Genomic DNA, 23014 nt, shown 5'->3' with positions numbered 1-23014 from the left:
CTTCCGGGCCTTGATAAGTGGTGACCTCCATGTGAAAAAACTATCCATGACGTGCGTCATAAACTAGAATATGTTATATTCGTAGCATAAGTTCACAACAATGGTGAATATGTAGAAAAATAATTTTTAGAAACAAAAGGTCACCCACTCCCATTTTAATATTCTTGTCTTTATAGCTCATCAACCTTTCTTTAGTTAGAAAACATAAAGGGGGTTTACTACTGGAGCAATTCTCATATAACTATGCGTGTCATGTACGACCCTCTTTAATTGCTGGCAAATATAGATTGATAATGCTGCTCGAGTTAAAAAATGAAATTAGCTGGATTTGCTCAGGGAATAAGCGTCGTCCATTTAAATAAATTGTGTTTGATATCGTATTTAGATGTAAATCCATGGTAGCAAGATAACTTATTAACAGATATTCTTAAAAGAAACTGAAGGAAAAATCTGTAGCTTCATTTTCGAGGGTCTTCTCTAGGAAAGTATATAGATGAATGAGAAATAAAACAAAATATACAATGGTGAGCGGAAAAACTATCACCTCTGAAAAGTGATATATATATATATATATATATATATATATATATATATATAGGGTTCCCCCCCCCCAAAACGGGCCCCAACTCTAATTAATCCCCGTTTCTTAGTGTTTTGTCCGAATGAAATAAAACTTTGGTCGTGACTAGTTTATTATATTCAAAAAATTGCATCAAAACACTTGTGTGTTTAGTCTTTTTTTCACGGTTGACTGTAAAAGGCTCAGAAAAAAAAAAGAATTGAATGTCCTCTGTTTTTTATCACCCTGTGTGTGTGTGTGTGTGTGTGTGTGTGTGTGTGTGTGTGTGTGTGTGTGATATGTGGATGTAATGGAGGGAAATCGATTGAAAAAGTGGAAACGGAACTAATCAAGTTTCGAATCCCGTGTATGCTTTTGATAACTAATGTGCTTATGATAAGCGAGAAGTGTAAAAAACGTTTCTTTGTTTGATGGTATCGGAATTTGTAATTAGCGCCGATTCCAAAGTTTTCGTAGGGATTTATCATGAGCAAATGTAACTGATAATTAAATCTATAGACTTATCAGTTTCTAAAGAAAAATCAGGAAAACAAGCAGCAGATAATAATCAATAAGCGGATGCTCAGCAAAAAAATGCGAGCAAAGAAATCAGAAGATGAAATAATCTTAAGACCATTATATAGAAGAAGAACACGAAAATGGCCACTGTTAACCACGTTGTATACTGGGGAAATGGACGATTTGATATATCGTTTAAACCTAAATAAATATTTAACGCTTTTCTTTAAAAGTGGAATATCAGAAAAAATAAGTCCAATATAATTCTTTTGTATGAACTTACCTACGGAAATGTATACGCTATAATCTAGGTTTATCTATCTATCTATCTATCTATATATCTATCTATCTATCTATCTATAAAAGTGAACGTGTCTGTCTGTCTGTGTACATTTCCCTACGAAATAACTCTGTCAATTTTTTAGTCTACAGACTCGAAATTTGATATACAGGGTACTGAGATTTGGAAAAATCTATGCGACCGGGTTTCGGCAAGTAATTTGGCTGTTAAGGGGTCAAAGTTCAACATTTTGACCTTTGAGAATTCTACAAAACTTCTCCGATAATTTGAGGTCTAAACACTTGAAATTTTAGATATAGGTTCCTTGGACATGGATCCAACTTAATAACTTGATTTGATCCCCAAAAATTAAGGTTAAGGGGTCATAATAGGGGTCAAAGTTTTAAAAAAATTGACCGTTTCTTTTGTTTTGCTTTTTTTTGTTTTTGGGTTTTTTTTTGCTAAGCATAAACCTTCAAACAATCGGGCAACGTCGGGCACCTATGCTAGTATATCTATAAAAGTTAACATGTGTGAGTGTGTGTGTGTGTGTCTGTGTGTGTGTGTACATTTCCCTACGCAATCACTCTGTCAATTTTAAGTCTATCGACTCGAAATTTGATATACAGAGTACTGAGATTTGGGAAAATATTTGTGATCCGTTTTTGGCCAGAAATTTGGCAGTTAAGGGGTCAAATTTCAACGATTTTACCTTTGAGAACTTTACTGAACTTCTCCGACAATTTTGGATCTAAACACTTGATTGAAGGCCAAAACAATAAATGTTTAGGGGTTATAATAGGGGTCACATTTTAAAAAAATGATCGCTTTTTACTTATTTATTTATTTATTTATTTTTTGCTCAACACACAATTCCAAACACCCGGGCAACGCCGGGCAACGCCGGGCAACGCCGGGCTGAAATGCTATTATTACATAAAAACTGAAATGCATATAATCTATCTATCTATCTATCTATATATATATATATATATATATATATATATATATATATATATATATATATATAAGTGAAAGTGTCTGTGTGTGTGTCTGTGTATCTGTGTATCTGTGTGTCTGTGTACATTTCCCTACGTAATAACTCTGTCAATTTTTAGTCTACAGACTCGAAATTTGATATACAGGTTACGGAGATTTGGGAAAATCAATGTGATCGGGTTTTGGCCAGAAATTAGGCGATTAAGGGGTCAAAGTTAAACGAGTTTACCTTTGATCAGGTCGATACTATAGAGGACACATCCTTTTTAAACATGGAATGCAAAGGTAGGTCAGATATGAATGTACGGAAGCTATCCCAGTCAGCCATAGAGTATCGATATACAGTACGGTGGAGAGGTACGTCTGGAGACTCATTACATTTCATTTTTATCTTAACTGATACAACGGAGTGGTCAGAGGATCCCAGAGGAGATAGAACGGAATATAAACACATCTCAGTACTTTCCGGTAATGTATCTTTAGCCAATTAGATTAAAAAATAAACTTGAATTTGTTTATTTTTTCTGTCAAAAATCATGGTTATCTTCATTTATTACCGATTTACGTAGTATTAATATTCCACTATTACAAACATAAAATGCCTCATGATAAGTGTTAGAGCGAATTCAAGTTGGATTACGGAACAACACCAATAAAAGATTGAAAAGTATACTTGATTAAATCAGAAGACGATTCACCACTATATATCTGTAGTTTTAAAAGGTTTATATGATTGTGTGTGTTGAAAGAATTAATATTAAATGTGATTCATATAGATTATATATCTAATCAAATACGTATTTAAAAATGTCCGTTTTCCCTTAAGGCCTAAGAAAGATATGGGAGGTTTGCATTGTTGTTAGAAAGCCAAGTTCCTGCTGTGAATATATTACGACTAAGAACCAGAGAGTCAAGCTTAATCGGGACTCATTAATGGAAATACCACACTGGAAGTTAACAACGTCTCTTTTTGTGCAAGAAATTGATCGTAGAGAAGAGAACAGATTATGTCCCACCAGACATAACGTAACGCCTAGACATTACAATTACTGATTAATACAAAACCCTGTTGTAATTGAATTATCTATTTCCACTTTTGTAGGCGTCCATTTAAATAAATTGTGTTTGATATCGTATTTAGATGTAAATCCATGGTAGCAAGATAACTTATTAACAGATATTCTTAAAAGAAACTGAAGGAAAAATCTGTAGCTTCATTTTCGAGGGTCTTCTCTAGGAAAGTATATAGATGAATGAGAAATAAAACAAAATATACAATGGTGAGCGGAAAAACTATCACCTCTGAAAAGTGATATATATATATATATATATATATATATATATATATATATATATATAGGGTTCCCCCCCCCAAAACGGGCCCCAACTCTAATTAATCCCCGTTTCTTAGTGTTTTGTCCGAATGAAATAAAACTTTGGTCGTGACTAGTTTATTATATTCAAAAAATTGCATCAAAACACTTGTGTGTTTAGTCTTTTTTTCACGGTTGACTGTAAAAGGCTCAGAAAAAAAAAAGAATTGAATGTCCTCTGTTTTTTATCACCCTGTGTGTGTGTGTGTGTGTGTGTGTGTGTGTGTGTGTGTGTGTGTGTGTGTGTGTGTGTGATATGTGGATGTAATGGAGGGAAATCGATTGAAAAAGTGGAAACGGAACTAATCAAGTTTCGAATCCCGTGTATGCTTTTGATAACTAATGTGCTTATGATAAGCGAGAAGTGTAAAAAACGTTTCTTTGTTTGATGGTATCGGAATTTGTAATTAGCGCCGATTCCAAAGTTTTCGTAGGGATTTATCATGAGCAAATGTAACTGATAATTAAATCTATAGACTTATCAGTTTCTAAAGAAAAATCAGGAAAACAAGCAGCAGATAATAATCAATAAGCGGATGCTCAGCAAAAAAATGCGAGCAAAGAAATCAGAAGATGAAATAATCTTAAGACCATTATATAGAAGAAGAACACGAAAATGGCCACTGTTAACCACGTTGTATACTGGGGAAATGGACGATTTGATATATCGTTTAAACCTAAATAAATATTTAACGCTTTTCTTTAAAAGTGGAATATCAGAAAAAATAAGTCCAATATAATTCTTTTGTATGAACTTACCTACGGAAATGTATACGCTATAATCTAGGTTTATCTATCTATCTATCTATCTATATATCTATCTATCTATCTATCTATAAAAGTGAACGTGTCTGTCTGTCTGTGTACATTTCCCTACGAAATAACTCTGTCAATTTTTTAGTCTACAGACTCGAAATTTGATATACAGGGTACTGAGATTTGGAAAAATCTATGCGACCGGGTTTCGGCAAGTAATTTGGCTGTTAAGGGGTCAAAGTTCAACATTTTGACCTTTGAGAATTCTACAAAACTTCTCCGATAATTTGAGGTCTAAACACTTGAAATTTTAGATATAGGTTCCTTGGACATGGATCCAACTTAATAACTTGATTTGATCCCCAAAAATTAAGGTTAAGGGGTCATAATAGGGGTCAAAGTTTTAAAAAAATTGACCGTTTCTTTTGTTTTGCTTTTTTTTGTTTTTGGGTTTTTTTTTGCTAAGCATAAACCTTCAAACAATCGGGCAACGTCGGGCACCTATGCTAGTATATCTATAAAAGTTAACATGTGTGAGTGTGTGTGTGTGTGTCTGTGTGTGTGTGTACATTTCCCTACGCAATCACTCTGTCAATTTTAAGTCTATCGACTCGAAATTTGATATACAGAGTACTGAGATTTGGGAAAATATTTGTGATCCGTTTTTGGCCAGAAATTTGGCAGTTAAGGGGTCAAATTTCAACGATTTTACCTTTGAGAACTTTACTGAACTTCTCCGACAATTTTGGATCTAAACACTTGATTGAAGGCCAAAACAATAAATGTTTAGGGGTTATAATAGGGGTCACATTTTAAAAAAATGATCGCTTTTTACTTATTTATTTATTTATTTATTTTTTGCTCAACACACAATTCCAAACACCCGGGCAACGCCGGGCAACGCCGGGCAACGCCGGGCAACGCCGGGCTGAAATGCTATTATTACATAAAAACTGAAATGCATATAATCTATCTATCTATCTATCTATCTATCTATATATATATATATATATATATATATATATATATATATATAAGTGAAAGTGTCTGTGTGTGTGTCTGTGTATCTGTGTATCTGTGTGTCTGTGTACATTTCCCTACGTAATAACTCTGTCAATTTTTAGTCTACAGACTCGAAATTTGATATACAGGTTACGGAGATTTGGGAAAATCAATGTGATCGGGTTTTGGCCAGAAATTAGGCGATTAAGGGGTCAAAGTTAAACGAGTTTACCTTTGATCAGGTCGATACTATAGAGGACACATCCTTTTTAAACATGGAATGCAAAGGTAGGTCAGATATGAATGTACGGAAGCTATCCCAGTCAGCCATAGAGTATCGATATACAGTACGGTGGAGAGGTACGTCTGGAGACTCATTACATTTCATTTTTATCTTAACTGATACAACGGAGTGGTCAGAGGATCCCAGAGGAGATAGAACGGAATATAAACACATCTCAGTACTTTCCGGTAATGTATCTTTAGCCAATTAGATTAAAAAATAAACTTGAATTTGTTTATTTTTTCTGTCAAAAATCATGGTTATCTTCATTTATTACCGATTTACGTAGTATTAATATTCCACTATTACAAACATAAAATGCCTCATGATAAGTGTTAGAGCGAATTCAAGTTGGATTACGGAACAACACCAATAAAAGATTGAAAAGTATACTTGATTAAATCAGAAGACGATTCACCACTATATATCTGTAGTTTTAAAAGGTTTATATGATTGTGTGTGTTGAAAGAATTAATATTAAATGTGATTCATATAGATTATATATCTAATCAAATACGTATTTAAAAATGTCCGTTTTCCCTTAAGGCCTAAGAAAGATATGGGAGGTTTGCATTGTTGTTAGAAAGCCAAGTTCCTGCTGTGAATATATTACGACTAAGAACCAGAGAGTCAAGCTTAATCGGGACTCATTAATGGAAATACCACACTGGAAGTTAACAACGTCTCTTTTTGTGCAAGAAATTGATCGTAGAGAAGAGAACAGATTATGTCCCACCAGACATAACGTAACGCCTAGACATTACAATTACTGATTAATACAAAACCCTGTTGTAATTGAATTATCTATTTCCACTTTTGTAGGCGTGCATTCGTAATTCATCACCCGTACCCCGTTCTGCGCTGAAACCGTCATTGCCCAGAATTCCTGTCAAAAATATCGCGAGTGCTCGCCAAATAACGCGAGGTCGTATAGTGATTCGATTATGTCTTATTTAATCAGACGGCTCGATCAAATTTGAAGTGACTGCTTATTCCGGCCGAGAATCTTCCAATCACGCATTCCCCATCGTTTAAACGTGATGTACTTACACGTTGGATTATATATATATATATATATATATATATATATATATATATATATATATATATATATATATAAATGTATGTATATATATAAATATATATATATAAATATATATATATATAAATATATATATATATATATATATATATATATATATATATATATATATATATATAATCCAATGTGAAACGAGCTGGATTCGAACTCGGTTATAAGTCCGTGCCGTTTACCAAATATCCATGTAGGTCAGCATCACCAACCTCATCAGTACGAATCGTTTTCCCGAATCTGACACTGGCTATGCTTATATATATATATATATATATATATATATATATATATATATATATATATATATATATACATATATATATATATATATATATATATATTAAATAATTTTTATTTAATTTTTATTTAGTTTTTTTATTTCATTTTTTTATTTATTTATTTATTAATTAATTAATTTATTTATTTATTATCCATTTAGTTTCGTCTAACAACTCTTACTGACATTTTTAATTGATGACCTGTACATTTCAGTTGACCTATATTATTTTGCCCTATATATTTTTTCGCGCCTTTAACATTTCCTGTCTGGATCATTTTGACTTTTGTTTCCCTGTATTTTATATTTTATATTTAACTTCATCATTTTCCCTCTCTCTCCTCCCTGATCTTTCTTATTTATATTTTTGTCTCGGAAGTAGAGTGAAAAGCATATCTTATTTTTCATTTATTAACATTTTTGGAATATTTTCTTTATTCCTTGTACACATGTTTATGAATTATTCCATGGATTTCTGCCTTTGGATTATTATGGACCGTCTTCTTCCAAATATGGGATTTCCTGGATTTCACTTGTACAAATGGAAATTCTTTTAACTTTCTTGAAGATTTACATTTGGATTTTACCATCACTAGAATTTTTATTTTCCACAAGACTATCCATTCATGTTTAATCATCTTTTTCTTCACTATATCCCCTCTGCTTCACTTTTTTTGTTTTCAAGTAAGATCTTTGACTTACTTGTTGTTTCATCAAATACTTCTGCATGCAAAATCCGATCCCGCATTTTGCTAATTCCTACCCTCTGATGAGAAGGAACGTATTTCTTCGAAACTCCGCGGATTAAGGACTATCCATTTATCTAGTGTTTCCTTTTCATATAAAATGTTTTTAACCCATTTCAAAGTGTTTTTTAACATATTTTATTAACTATTTGCTCATATATATATATATATATATATATATATATATATATATATATATATATATATATATACACTTGCAGTTCAGCCCAACTTCATGTATATATATATATATATATATATATATATATATATATATATATATATATAGTGCAAAATTTTCTTTCGTTTTCTTTTTTCTTTTTTCTTTTTTTTTGTAAAATTCAAAAACTCACGTTTTCTTTTTCAAAACTCCATTTATTTCCTGGAGTTTTTTCCATATATCCTGGCTCCACGAACTTCTCCAGATGTTTTTCCATTAGATTTTTACAAGAAAGGTATATTTTAACATGCTGAACATCGTATACAAGTAAAAAGACTTCCAAAGCTATGCGTCGTGACTTCCACCATCTTTTATATATACAAGAATTTAAGTCCGACGTTGCCCGGGTGGTGGATGTGTATGTTGAGCAAAGAAAAGTGGTAGTAGGAACGCAGTCTCGAACCCGTACCGCAAAGGAGGAAAAGAACGGGGTAAAACCTAAGGTTTATGCTGTTACGATCACCGCTAAACAGGAAGAAACATTTTTTTAAATTAAGGCCAGACAATCTGTTACGTTGCGCAGGACCCCAGGTTGGGAACGGTCGTAGTTAGTATGTTTGTAACAAAAACGTAGTAACCATCAATTTCCTTGATCGTCCGCTAATGTAACTTGTTTACGATCCGAGCAAAACAGTTGTTATGGCAACTGCTAAGACAGCATTGTTATTCCCCCCTTGACCGGGCATTTTTCATTCGAGCTGACTTATCAATTGTCCAGCTTTGTCATAAGAACGACGGTATCCGAAAAAAAGTTTTGACATGCACATAACGATCAGGCGTAACTCAGAACATAAAGGAAAGACGTAAGTCACGATTGCTTTTCGTGTAAAAATGTATTTTTAACTAAAGCCTTACATGCATTTTATCAAATAGTTCATTTCTGCGGCTTGCCTTTCCTTTCATTGAGCGATCGGAGGGGGGGGACGCGATTTCACTTCGACAATCGCACGTTCTTCCGCGGTCCTCAGACCTACTTCTGCTCTCTGACTCCAAAAATCACATCGTTATATTCACAGGATTTTTTTGTTCCCGTATTTTTCCACAATTACGGTCTCCGCTGGCTTATATTTGATTGGTTAATTCATTTATTGTCGTTAATTGATTCTTCACTTCCCAGGCAAGTTTTAGTTTTGTTTACAAATGCATTGCTCGCATTTGACCCGGATCTCCAGTAACCCATTTTTTCTTAGTCGGGCGACTATTGTTTTTGTTTATTGCACGTGTCTTTACAACACGTTCCAGCTTGACCATAATTGTTTTTTTTCCAGGACATTCCAATCTTTCTTTGTTCTCGCAAAGGAATGTCCAATTCCAGCAAAATATGCGATCTCCCCCACAATCACTTTACTTTGTAAACAAAAAATCGTCGTCCGATTTTTCTGTTTACGCCGTAATTACTTTTGTCACTTTGTCTGGTGGACAATCGATATTCGATGCTCTCCTTTCGAGTTTCTTAAAAAGGTTTATTTTTACCGTTATGTATCGGATGGTCCCAGACATCCGTTACATAACAAATCTAAAGGAGAGGATAACTTTCAAAAATATCGGCGAAAAAAGTGACCCCGCCCCCTGTAGAAAAGTGCCTAGTTGAAGGGGAAGATGTTAATGTTTTTAGTCAATTTGTCGATAAGGGTCGTATGAAAGGTCGAACTTTAAACGATACTGATGTTGGTAAAATCCGTTGCCTCTATGTAAAGTGTAAGGCATACATTCAAACAGACATACATACATACATTTGGTAACTAAAAAATTTCTACCCAAACTGATGAAAAAGCTTGCCCTATCTCTGAATACTCTTTCTGTAAAATTTTAAATATTTAGACCAGAAATTTTCGGAGTAATTTGGAAGAGACCGCAGAGGTCAATTTTTTTAACTTTGACCCCTATTATGACCCCTTAAAATTTATTGTTTTGGAATCACATAACGTTATTAAGTTAGATCAATGTTCAAGAAAACTATATCTAAAATTTCAAGTGCGTAGACCTAAAATTGTCGGAGGAGTTTGGCAGAGTTCTTAAAGGTCAAATCGTTGAACCTTGACCCCTTATCGCTAAATTCCTGGCAAAAACCGATCAGATTGATTTTCTCAAATCTCAGTAGCCTGTATATCAAATTTCGAGTCTGTAGACAAAAATTGACAGAGTTATTTCGTAATGAAATCTACACAGACACACACTGACACGCACACACACGGACACGTTCACTTATATATATATATATATATATATATATATATATATATATATATATATATATATATATATATATTAAAATTGTTGCCTCATGTCCAAGTAACACACATCAAATATCTCAAGTCGTACAACACAAACTTAGGGGAGGAATTTGCTAGAGTCTACAAATCTATGTTTTTTTTTCACTTTGATCCCTTGGCAGCCAAATTTTCGCTTAGAAAAAGCTTGCTGCATGTCTGAATCCAATTTATGTAAAATTTGAAATGTTAAAATTTATTAAATCGTTTTCTAAAGACTGCAAAGGTAAAATATTTTGAACTTTGACCTCAAAATCCTATTAAAAAGCTTTCGTTATATATGGATACACTTTACGTAAAAGTTCAAAAATTGGCGTAGTTATTTGGGGCGACACCACATAGGTATTTTTTTAAACTTTGGCCCTAATTCTGCCCTTTTAACATTTATTGTTTTGGGCTCAAATCGATTTAAAATGATTGACCCATGCTCAAGCAATCTACATTTTAAAATTTCAAGTGTTTATACTCAAAATATTCGGAGAAGTTTAATAGAGTTTTCAAAGGTCGAATCCTTCAAATTTGCCCCCAATTTTGGCCTCCTAATATTTAATACTTTTGTCTTAACTCTAATTATAATTTTGACCCATGTACAATAAATCTAAGATTTCAAGTATTTAGATGCAACATTGGTTAAGGAGTTTGATAGAGTTTTCAAAGAGCAAATCGTTGAACTTTGACCCCAATTATGACTGTTTTGGCTTAAATCGAATTAAAATGTTTGAGCCATGTCCAAAGAATTTACATTTAAAATTTCAAGTGTTTAGACCCAAAATTGGCGGAGGAGTTTGGTAGAGTTTTCATAGGTCAAATCGTTTGACTTTGACCCTTTAATAGCCAAATTTCTTGCCGAAAACCTGTGAAAAAATTTTCCCAAATTTCAATACCCCTCATGTAAAATCTTGAGTCTGTAGACTGAAAATTTACAGAGTAGGTTTATACACACACAGACACACACACACAAACACACACATTTTATTTTATATCTATATACTAGAATTTACGCCCGGGTGTTTGGAGGTGTATGTAAAAAAAAAGAGCGGTACATTTTTTTAAAATTTTGACCCCCATTACGACCGCTTAACCTTTATTGTTTCGTGCTCCAATCAAGTTATTAAATTGGATCCATGTCCAAGGAACCTATATCAAAATTTTCATTTTTATAGATATACTAGCATGGGTGCCCGGCGTTGTCCGGTTGTTTGGCGGTATATGCTGAGCAAAAACAAAAACAAAAAAAACGGTCACCTTTTTAAGCTTTAACCCCTATTGTGACCCCTTGAAATTTATTATTTTGAGCTCAAATCACGTTATTAAGTTAGATCCATGTCCAAGGAAACTATATCCAAATTCCAAGTGTTCGGACCCAAAATTGTCGAAGGAGTTCGGTAGAGTTTTCAAATGTCAAATTGTTGAACTTTGACCCCTTAACAGTCAAATTTTTGGCCGACAACGGATCCCGAAGATTTTCCCATATCTCAGTACCGTGTATATCAAATTTCGAGTCTGTAGACTAAAAATTGACAGAGTTATTTCGTGGGGAAATGTACACGTACACACAGACACAGACACGTTCACTTTTATAGGTTTATAGATAGATTGATAGATAGATAGATAGATAGATAGAAAGATAAATAGATAGATAGATAGATAGATAGATAGATAGATTAAACAAAAATATATACGTATACATAAATATACATGGAAACAAGTTTGTTATTCCTGTAAACATTTTACGCAAATATTATGCAAGTATAAATCATGTAGAATATCTGCATGAATATAATTACACGTAATAGTTTACTAAAGATGATCATCCCATAAGAAAACCAAAAAAACTAATAGGGAATTTATTAAAATAAATGTTTTAAAGAATATGCACATTAGCTAGATCTTTTGCTAGTGAATGCAATTCCACACCCATATATAAGAAAATTGTATTTTCTTTTTAAATAAATAGAAAAGAGGGTTTTTAATATGAATATCAATACGCACAAAAGTAAAAAAAAAATTATAGGAGTATATATATATATATATATATATATATATATATATATATATATATAAAAGTAAAACAGTTTATCATATATCGAGGTTGTCTCCTCAGCAACCGACAAGGCTAACATGCTTGCCAGTCGGTTTGCCTCAAACTCCACACTGGACCCTTCCAACCACCCCCTACCTGACTTTCCTATGCGGACAGACGCCACACTAGACGATCTGAAAACCACCCCTGCTCAGGTGCATGCTATCATAAAAAACCTTGACACCTCAAAAGCATGTGGACCCGATCTTATCCCAACTGTGCTATTAAAAAAGTGCTCAGCCGAAGTAGCTCCAGTTCTCTCCAAACTCTACAACAAATGTCTTAATGAAGCTTGCTTTCCGGGCTGTTGGAAAACTGCTTCTGTTGTACCAGTATTCAAGAATTCTGGTGAAAGGACAGACCCATCAAATTATCGCCCCATTAGCCTCCTTCCACTTTTTGCCAAAATATTTGAGACCATAATTAACCACGCTCTAATCCATCATCTTACAGATGCTAAACTACTGACTGACAAACAATATGGATTTAGACAAGCCCGTTCCACAGCAGACATCCTCACCGTGATCTCTGAACGTATATACCAATCACTGGACAAAGCGGGGGAAGGCAGAGCGGTAGCTCTAGATATATCTAAGGCTTTTGACAGGGTATGGCATGAGGGTCTCCTCAGTAAAATCAGATCATACGGTATCACTGGTAGAATACTTAACATAATTAAATCCTTCTTAGATAAGAGAAAAATCCAGGTTGTCCTCGACGGTCGCACATCTAAACAATATGATATAAATGCGGGAGTGCCCCAGGGTTCTATCCTTGGACCTCTATTGTTCCTGATATTCATAAATGACCTCCCCGACAACATTGCCTCTGAGATGGGTATATATGCTGATGACACTACACTCTATGGCAGACACGACAGGAAGACGAATGAACACATTTCTAAAGAAATGGCAGAAACACTAGAGGAAGACCTCCAATCTGTAGTGGAATGGGGACAAAAGTGGTTGGTCGCGTTCAATGCTGCCAAGACTAAACTAGTTTCATTCAATAATTACAAGAAACCCTCTCTACCACCAATAGCAATGGCCAACGACTCTTTATCTGAGAGTCCATCTTTCAAACTCCTTGGCCTAACGTTCACAGGAAACATGAGTTGGAACAATTACATTGAAGGCATTGCCAGGGCCGCTGCAAGAAAGGTGGGCTCTCTCTACCGTGCTAGAAAACTACTAACACCCGAAAGTATCCTGTACCTCTATAAGGCCACCATTCGCCCATGTATGGAGTATTGCTGCCACATCTGGGCTGGTGCATCTGCTACTAGTCTCTCGCTCCTTGACAAGGTTCAAAAGAGAGTCGCAAATCTGATAGGCCCTGAACTGGCATCTAAGCTTCAGCCTCTGTCCCATCGACGAAATGTTGCATCCCTCTGCCTGTTCTACAAGTATTTTAGTGGTGAATGCTCTGATGAACTGCAATCACTTGTGCCCCCACGACGCGAGCACCCTCGACAAACCCGACAGGCTACTAGATCCCACCCCCACACTGTAGAGGTCCCTAGATGTAAAAGATCTTTCTACTCCAATAGTTTCTTCCCCAGAACCGCAAGACTCTGGAATTCCATTCCAGGTCCCTGCTTCCCCAACAGTACTGACGTGCAGAAGTTCAAGTGTAACGTGAACCGACACCTTGCTGCCCAAATCCCTACATAGTACCCCAGTAGTTGTTGCCCCTGATAGTAGCCCCCTACACCAAAGTGGCAATTTGCCTTGTTTGGGGTGAAAATGTAATAAAAAAAAAAAAAAAAAAAAAATATATATATATATATATATATATATATATATATATATATATATATACGTTTACGATTAGGCTGAGATGTAAAAAAAATGATTTTATTTCTAACTCTGTAGAAGCACAGATATATATTTAAAACCAAAAAAAAAAATTATTTTTTATTCTAATCGTAAAAATCAATATGCTATTAACATCATATTTTAACGCCGATATTTTTATTCACTTTTGATCTTTTTACTATTATCTAATAGAAACCACGCTTTCTGTCTTGACCACAACAAGCCCGCGTACGACTTTGTAAAAATGTGCGTATTTTGACGCCTAATCTAATATTTTGAAATTAATTTCTAAATCAAGTTTTCCGTTATTTCTAAACTATATAAACGGCTATGGGAATTGTTACGCCGTCTCAATTATCCCTAAGTAAAAAACCGTTTAGAACCAATCTTTATTGTTCGACAGTTTGAAAACAGATTTTCTAAAGACTTGGATTAAATATATTTTTAATTTGCATCTATTTGTCAAAAGTATAAATTCGACTTTTTTATGGAGATATTCGCGTTTTAGGACTGATTCTTTGGATTCGGTTTTCGTCTGATTCCTACGTCAATTTATTTGTAAAAAAAATGTGTGAAATTTGACATCACCATCATCATTATCTACAGCAGAAGTGTGAGTTTTATAAACAAACTTTTCATTTTTAAAAAGTGCAGGCGTTTTAGTACTGATCTGTCGGGTTATGTTTTCGTCTGATTCCTACGTCCATTCATTTGTGAAGTTGCACAAATACTTGAGAGAGTGACTGTCTCTTCTACAAATTGTTTTGTTTTAATGTTTTTTCTTTGTTTTATTCATGTCAAACTAATTGAATTGTACCCATCACCTTCATCATGATCATTGAGGATTTATGACTTTTGGAACGCTCCATCATGTGTATTTTACATGTATGTGTATGTTTACATGTGTATATATATATGTATATACATGCGTATATGTCTGCTTTTATGTGTGTATGTTTGCATGTCTGTGTACATTGCGTATGTATAGTCCTTTGGCGATGGACAAGTTGTGACACGTGTAGGCCAGAAATGCTGAAAGCATGTAATAATTCATCTGCCATCATAATATATATGTATGTATCTATATATGTATGATTGTATGTGTGTATGTATGCATGTGTGTGTATGTTCATATATGTACATGTGTTTGTATATGTATGTATATGTATGGGTATATGTATATATATGTATGTGTGCATATATATATATATGTTCATGTGTGTTTGTATATATATATATATATATATATATATATATATATATATATATATATACAGGGTGACCAACAAACAAAACAAAAGCTAAATCGAGGGTATCTAGAACATATGCTGTAAAACGGAGAAAAAAAGGCCAAAAACCCTAGTGTTTTGATGTGATGTTTTGAATATAATAAACTAGTTATGATTAAAGTTTCATTTCATTCGGACACAACACTAAGAAACGGGGCCTAATTAGAGTTGGGGCCCGTTTTTTTGTCACCCTGTATATTTGTGTGCGTAAGTATGCATATGTGTGTGTATATATGCATATATATATATGTATGTGCATGTATATGTAGGTAAATGTATGTGTATGTATATGTGCATATGTGTACTTTTTTGTATGTATATATGTATATATATGTGTGTTTGTATTTGTATATGTGTGTATGTATGTGTACGCATATGTATATATGCGTATGTATGCATGTGTGTATGTATATGCATGTGTATGTATGTATATTATGTATCATATGCATATATATACACACATATGCATACTTACGCACACAAATATACAGGGTGACATAAAAACGGGTCCCAACTCTAATTAAGCCCCGTCTCTTAGTGTTGTGTCCGAATGAAATGAAACTTTGATTATAACTAGTTTATTATATTAAACATACAAACACACATATATACATACATGCGTGCATGTATGTATATATGTGTGTTTGTTTACATATATGTATGTGTGTATGTGTAAATATGTGTATATATGTATGTATTCGTGCATGTATATATATGTATGTATATCAATGACGGTCTACAGTTTCATGTCTGCTTGAACGTGTGAATTCGCCGGCAGGACTAAATAAGTAATTTTTGGGTTCATGGAGATTTAGTGTCTGAGCGAGTGGCACTCCTCTGACAAGACGTTGCACGCATCATATATATGTATGTATATATATATATATATATATATATTTATGCATATAGATGCCAGTATATATATATATATATGTATATATATATGCATATATATACATGCATATATCTATTGATATATGTGTATATATATGAATATATATATGTATATGTGTATATGTGTATATATGAATATATATGCATGCATGTATATATGTATGTATATGCATATATATATGTATATTTATATTTTATACGTATATATATATATATATATATATATATATATATATATATATATATATTGGTGTAGCTTGTATCATTACCATCTTTTACGGCGGACAAATTATCCTGACAAGCCTTGTATGCAAATAAATTCGGAATTTTTTAGAATTGCGGATTTTATTTAATCCATAGATGTTTTTATTTCTTTTTTACATGGGGTCACTACTTATAAAGGCCCGGAAGTACAATAATCAATGGGATTATATCGTAGTAATAGTTGGTATTGGAGATTTGATGAAGTGTCTTACTTAAAGGGGCGATTAATCAGGAATTTGTTTATGTTGGACTTGAAGACATCCAAGTTGTAGGCAGGTGGGAAACAGGCAAACGGAAGAGAATTCCACAGGCGTGCACTTCTCAGAAAGAAGCTTTGTTCATGGAATCTACGTTTTGATTTAGGCATAGGTAAAAGTGGAAGAAATTACTGACGGGTGTTTATCGTGAAGGATTGGCGAAGGCGGGGCAGAGATTGGAGCTAGGACGAGCACTTGCCACAGAAATAACGATAAAACAAAGACAGGCTCGCAACGTCTCTTTTGTGGGAGAGAAGAGAGCATCCCCTACTAAGCCACGAAGTCTATTTTGTACTTTGTCAATGCCGGATAGGCTCTTTTTAGAAGTTCCAGCCCAGATGTGGCAGCAGTACTCCACCTTTGAACGTACTTGGCCTTTATAGAAATAGAGACTTGTATCAGTAGTGAGATATCTTCTAGAGCGGTAGAAGGATCCCCCCATTTGCTCAGCGGCCCGGGCAATAGGCTTGATATACGTGTTCCATTGCAGGTCAGGAGTAAGGTCAAACCCAGGAGCTTGTTAAAACATGAAGTCTCCCCAAGACGAGAGACATCTATTTCAGTTGATACTAGATGAGGAACAGAGCGTTGATGATGTAAAGTTAGGAGCTTGGTTTTAGATGCATTAAAAGTAACCAGCAATCTCTTCCCCCATTGAACCACGCGCTCAAGATCAAAGGAGAGAGAATCAGAGAGAGCTTTGTCATTTACGGCCTTTGATGTGTTGCTGTAGATGGTCGTGTCATCAGCATAGATGTCAGCAAATGATTTAAGCATATGTTTTGGGAGATCATTGATGTAGATCAGGTAGAGAGTTGGGCCCAGTATGGACCCATAGGGGACGCCAGCATTAATACTGTGGGCTTCTGATTTCTGCCCACCAACCACTACCCTTATGAACCTATCAGAGAGAAATTATTTAATTATTGAGAAAACATTTCTAGTTATATCGTAGCTGGAAATCTTGTGAAGTAGGCCCTTATGCTAAACCTTATCGAAGGCCTTTGATATGTCAAGAGCAATTGCCCTAGAAAGGAAGCCTTTGTCGAGAGATCCACTAATCCTATATGATATAACTGTTAGCACATCAGCTGTAGATCTTGCAGAAATGAAACCATACTGCATGTCACTAAGAAGGTTATTTCTGCTGAGGTGGTTTACTACTTCTTTATTTAATGTGGATTCCAACAACTTACTCATGACACACAAGAGACTTATTGGTCTGTACTGAGATGGAGATGACTTATCACCTGAGTTATACAGGGCATACTGACGAGTTTTTTTAGGATGTTGCAAAGCACTTCTTCTTAACGCAACGCTTAAACAGTTTTGTAAGTATGGGGCAAGTTCTGGTCGAAGCTTTTTCAACACTATAATTGGAATGCCGTCTGGGCCAGTTGCTTTACTGGAATCAAGGTTACTGATTACCTTGGCGACCTCGTGCACAGATATTTGTATGTTGGATAGTGTGTCGTCTGTTGTAGGAGAGAATAAGGGGAGTTGGTGACCTTCGTGGCAGGGGGTAGAGTAAGCTGCAAAGTTCTTGGCAAATAGTTATGCCTTGTTTGGTGCTGACGAGATGACCCCAGGTCCATTGATGATGGTTGGGATAGAACGCATGCATCTGTGAATTAAAAATTCATATCGCATTAGATTAAATGTAACATGATAAATATATAGACGCACACACACACACACACACACACACACATATATATATATATATATATATATACTTTTTTATAATTACTAGCAGAATGCGCGACGTGTGATGGTAATGAGTTCCACGCTTCTATAATATTAACTAACCCTAATCCTAACCCTAACCCTCCGAGATGGATCGGCGGAAATCTTCACGTTTCGCCTAAATGACTTAATCTAAAGTACATTGAAGACTACTTTGGGTTGCAAGAAACCATCTTTTTATTTTATAAAACTATTTTAATTAATAGGTTGAATTAAAGCCATAAATACTATAGTCAAGCATCATCCTTTAACTATACAGAATTGATTATTTTGAACGCGCCTCTATCTTTTCCAAGAACCTTTTATTGATGCTTTTTTTATATTGTCTTCTTGCTTGTTTGGTGATAAAAAATCTAAAATCTCGTGGTGTAAAGTTGTATAAAAGTGTTTATTTTTGTGAAAATCGGAATTACGTCTTTGATCAAATTAGTTACAAATTTCAATCTTTGATACCTATCGGAGGCATTCCAATACAGAAAATCCGAGCGAACACTCCAAGAATACAAAATACATTTGTTTTAAATGTCAACAATCATCAACCCAGCAGATTCGAAGCTTATTAAGAACGCATACACAGACAAATTGACTTTCATATAATAGTAGATATCTAATCATAAATAATAAATTTTTATCCCATACGATTCAGTTTCATCCCTGTATAATCTTTACTTAACAATTGAATTGTTATTATTATATAATAATAATTTATTTTATTCAATTTTTTATGTCCTGGATATGACCTTAAACTATATCCGATGGTGATGCCCCAGCTTGCGAACTTTGGGGAGTGTGGAGCCACCCTTTTATTGCCATTGCTCCCAGGTCCACTCTGACCCATAGTGGTAGTACCTGTTAGGGTCCCAACTATGGGTAAAATAGAAACCGACTTGAAAAAAACAAATATATTCTAGTAAAAAAAAAAAAAATCTTCAAAATCACTGGATTCGGCATTAAATAACCTGAAAAGTGTTGATATGTCATAAAACAAAAACAACCAAACAACTAATCAATTTTATTATTAAATGATTATTATTATTAGTAGTAGTAGTATTATGTAATTATTCAATTTTTTATTATTATTATTATATAATTATTCCATTCTTCAGTCAAAAGCGTGCGCACGATTCGAACCCAAAATACGAGTCACATAGAACTAAAAAAATTAAAATAAGTTGAAGATGCAAACGTCCAGTTCAACTGTGCTCGCTACAGATACATTTATTTCGACCAAAAAACCTACTATATAGGACACGAATTTCCACTTTAGTAGTGATAATGGCCTCAATTAAATTTAAAATTGTTCACTAAATAGAAGCATTAATTTCGAACGGGCTCCTTTCATATCAAAGAACCTACTATTGATGTTATATGGTGAACCTTTGTAGCATCTTTGATAATAATATTTTTCAAATAAACCTGTGGTATTAGGCTGTTAACTTTAATCGAAATCACCTGTTAGTTTTTTTATTAGATTTTTTGAGTATCGATTAGCGATACATATCGAAGATATTCCCACACTAAAACCTGTATAAGAATGTTTTAACAAATGAAAAACATTCAATCCGTTTATGTCTTGCAATAATAGTCAATATCTTGCGAGCGTTCCACAAATAATTATTTATTTATCATTAGATTAGATGTTTTATATTATTTTTTTTATTAAAATGCCTAGGTGAAATGTCTCTATCTTTACTATTGTATAAAAGTTACGTTGTGTGCGTTTATGTGTGTGTGTGTGTGTGTGTGTGTATGAGAGAGAGAGAGAGATAGAAAGAGATACATTCTCATGGGTTTCGACACAACTGACCGTTTTATTTTTGCAAATTACACACAAACGTAATTTATATGTCTGGCAAAGTTCTTAGATATGTTTTGTACAGAAATTCACCCGATTACTTATCGACAATCGAAAATATCTGATCCTAAATATAGTCTTTTTTTTTCTTTCTTATATATAAAAATAAGTGTTTTTCCAAGAGAATATTTTACGTTACACCGACAAGAAAGATAATAAAATCTTAGCAAACCATTACTTCTTTAACTAATCAGAATCACTGGCAACTTGAAACATAACTAAGAAGTAGAGCATTCGACTACAGATTTAATAGCTCTCAAGCCCGTGTATGTCTCAACATTTAATTTTATGGTACCCTTCCTAGACGTTAGCGTCCAAATACATGTATTTAGCGACTTTAATATTCAGTAATTTGCTTCGCTTCTCGTACTACATTGAGACAGCTGATAGCATCACATATAACTTTTCTATATCCCATTCCATGACACAGATAGTAACGTCTCTGACCCGTCTTCTAAATTGACCGAATCAGCAAGCTTAACTTCTAACTACAGTTCTTTCGTATTGTGAAAAGAAACCTCATTGCCTTCTTCGAAAATGCTGATAACCGTGTGATAAAGACAGCCATTACCCTTAGCTCTCGACTCCAAGTTGAATGGCCATTGCTCAAAACGACAAGGTACTACAATAAGGCTGACTTGGATGCCATCAGAGATCACATTAAAGATGCTCCATGGGGAAACATATTTTCTCCTCATGTTGAACTGTACGCACATGAGACCACTAAATGATTAAAAGCGACAATTAAAGCATGTATTCCCACACGTAAGTTCGACAGAAAACCCCACTCTCCTCAATGGTTTGCTTCTACTTGCGGAGCAGTCATTGCTCAAAGGCAGCATGCATATCGCAGACATATCCGACATAAATCCAATACAAATAGCCACAATTATATTGACGCTAGAATAACTGAAACGCAGAAATAAGGAAATCCTGATTTCTGGAAAATATATAATGTTGTAGTAAATAATAGGCAGGCTACAATTTTCCCAGTATCCAATAATCTTAAAGTTGTTTACTCGGACACCGAGAAGACTAATCTGTCTGTCCGTCTGTTTGCCTGCCACTCAAATTTGGCCACAGCAAACCACTGCTACCCAGATTTTCCTCTGCAGACAGAAATCACGCTAAATGATCTAAAACTTACTTCTTCTAAAGTACTAATAAAAAAATTATTAAATAAAACGTGCCACCTCAAAAAACATGTGGACCTGATCTCATCCTGGCTGTAATAATCAAAAAGACTTTGCTAATATTGCACATGTTCTCGTCAAACATTTCAACACATGCCTTAACAAAACTTTCTTCGTGACTGTAGGAACACTGCTTCTGTAGGCCAAGCTTACAAGAAGTTTGACGAAAGAACTGACCAATTAAATTATCGCCCCATTAGTCTTCTCCCACTTTTCATCAAAATATTTCAGTTCATTATTGATGAAGCTCTAGTCCACCACCCCAAAGCTGCTAAACTTTTGTCCGACCAAGAGTTTGGGTTTAGGCAAGCCCGTTCTACTGCAGATATAACAGTAATCTCTGAACGTATATACAATGAATTGGATATAACAAGGGAGGCTAGCGTAGTAGCCCTAGATATATTTAAAGTCATTGACATACTATGGAACGATGGTCTTATAAAAATCAGATTCTATGTTATTACTGGACGAATACTTAACCTCATTTAATCTTTCTTAAATAAGAAATAAATCCAGGTTGTCCTCGATGGCCGTACGTCAAAAGAATAAATGCGGGTGTACCTAAGGTATATACCCTTGGACATTTATTATTCCTTATATTCATAAATGACCTCCCTGGTAAAATTGTCTCTAACATGGGTATGTCTGCTGACGACACCACGTTCTATAACAGACATAAAAGTAAAACGAATAAACTTGTATCCTAGGCAATGGCAGAAACACTAGAAGACGACCTTCACTCCGTATTGGAATGGAGACAAAGATGAATGATCTTAATCAATACTGCCAAGACTAAGCCTCTTTCCTGTAATAACCACAATAAACCTGCCCAACCACCAATAGCAGTGGTTACTGATGCATTACTTGAAAGTACTTCGTTCAAACTCTTCGGCTTAACGTTCGCGCAGTGTAATGTAAACATACATCTTGTTGCTCAACTACCTATATAAAACCCTTACAAATTATATGCTGCACAGTAGCCCTCTACATCAAAGTCGTACAGTGCCTTGTTTGGGGTGAAAATTTAATAAAAATATTAGCTACCTTGATATTGTAAACAAACACAGGCGGAATTTGATGAACGACATTATCATTATTATTTTTTTAATTTTTTATTTTGTTTGGCAAATTAGTCATCAGTGCAAATAATTCCTCGTAATGAATAATAATCAATAGAGGATTGATTCTATAATAATACGAAATCTGCATGAATTAAAATACGATGTTTAAGCGTAT

This window comes from Euprymna scolopes, chromosome 25, assembly GCF_053919585.1.
Source record: "Euprymna scolopes isolate OS-2025 chromosome 25, ASM5391958v1, whole genome shotgun sequence".
Taxonomy (NCBI): domain Eukaryota; kingdom Metazoa; phylum Mollusca; class Cephalopoda; order Sepiida; family Sepiolidae; genus Euprymna; species Euprymna scolopes.
The sequence above is the reverse complement of the archived record's forward strand: the minus strand, read 5'-3'. Positions refer to the sequence as shown.